This window comes from Rhagoletis pomonella, unplaced genomic scaffold (genome assembly GCF_013731165.1).
Source record: "Rhagoletis pomonella isolate Grant_MI unplaced genomic scaffold, Rhpom_1.0 Rhpom_scaffold_00002, whole genome shotgun sequence".
Classification (NCBI taxonomy): domain Eukaryota; kingdom Metazoa; phylum Arthropoda; class Insecta; order Diptera; family Tephritidae; genus Rhagoletis; species Rhagoletis pomonella.
The window spans coordinates 2,450,084-2,451,843 of record NW_023458556.1 but is presented as its reverse complement, the minus strand read 5'-3'; positions in this window follow the sequence as shown (position 1 = coordinate 2,451,843).

Genomic DNA, 1,760 nt, shown 5'->3' with positions numbered 1-1,760 from the left:
ACTTATGTACACGCATATATATCTGTGGGCATATACGACACAATTTACATATTTAGAGTACGGCCATTTTTTTCTGTAAAAAAACTAAATCGTTGAGCCGAAATCGGTTGACGTGGTCCAAAGTTATGCGGTAACATACATAAAAAAATATTCCGACGAATTGATAACCCTACCTTTTTTTGAAGTCGGTTAAAAATAAAATATTTTTGCATGAAAGTCTATAATTTTAAGTTGAAAATCGTTTGTATATGCAAATATTTTTCTCAAAAGTCCACAGATATGCATGTACATACATACGTATGTGCAAATAATCTACGCCAGTTTAAATAAATGCTTTTTTCTATCTCACTTAAACTTATATAATATTGTAGACACAAATACATTTGTACATACATATATATGCAAATACCCACATACATATACATACAAATTATACTAGTCTATCATTTGGAATTGCATTAAAACACTCAACTAATTCGTGAGCAATAATAACTTTTTACCAAGCAAATTATTAATGTTAATGAGCTCCAATCGATTGATAAAAGATTCTTTAACAAAGATCGAACTTCACAAATCGAATGAAAAAAGAGAAAAAATATATATGTTGCATTTTTTTTTTGCAAGACATTTCTTTGACTCTTAAGTACCGATTTGTTATGGTTTACCAAACGATAAATTACAAACAAATTTATTTAAGCGCTTTTCCATATGTTCACCAACAATCATCCCACATGGCGATATAATCGCGAGATATTTAACTAAAAATAACGGAATAATAATGCCGTTAAGCTAATTTTTAACTAATTTTAAATATTTTAAAGTTAATTTACGCATAAGAAAATCTTTCAATTAAATATGTATCTACATGTATTCAAATTTTTATAAATTATATTTTACAAATTGTATTTGCAAGAAAATAAAAGAAGTTGTAACAAGAGTTTTGTTTATTATAAACTAACAAACATACATAAATATTAATATAGAAAGGCTATAACTTATTTTCTTTTGAAATTCAGCGTTCTAAAAAGTCGCTAGATTGCTCGCTAAGGACCCAATAGAATTTGAAAACTATTAAATTTTTTATTTATTATATTTTTATTAAAGGCCAGTGTTTTGAAGAAATTAGCAACTGAAGAACTTTAGTGTTAATAAATTTGTATACCTACGTTGTAAAGAAACGAAAATGTTCGATAACGTATTTCTATAAAGTAACGATATTTACATGTGTACATTAGGGTGATCCTTTAAAAAATCAAATGAGCAGTATTTTCAGTCTCGCCTCCTCAATCAACGATCACAGATATCACATATAAATTTTGGTATCGATTTGAGATGGTTAAAAATATACGGTAAATCCTAGCTAGTTCAAACTTGCACTTTGTCACTTTAAAATCTAATGGGCTACAAAACTGCATACTCCCAATTGTAAAAAATCTGATTAGAAAGTTTAAAATTTTGATGAACATTCGTCGAATTCTTATAACCATTGTATAATGTCCGAAATTTTGATTTACATGGGTTTTGTGATAGTGAGCTACATATACTTTCATAAACAAAGAAAAATAGCCAACCGTGCACTCGTACATGTATACATACATACACACGCCTGCCGCTTACCACAAGAACAAAAAATACACTTTTCTCAAACACTTGTGTTTTTCTCAGTTGGCAGACAGTTGCTTTGTGTGCGCTCGATCAAATGTGTCTCTCTAAATCATAGCTGGGCAAAACGCTACTCGCGAGTAGCGTCTGCGTCGCAG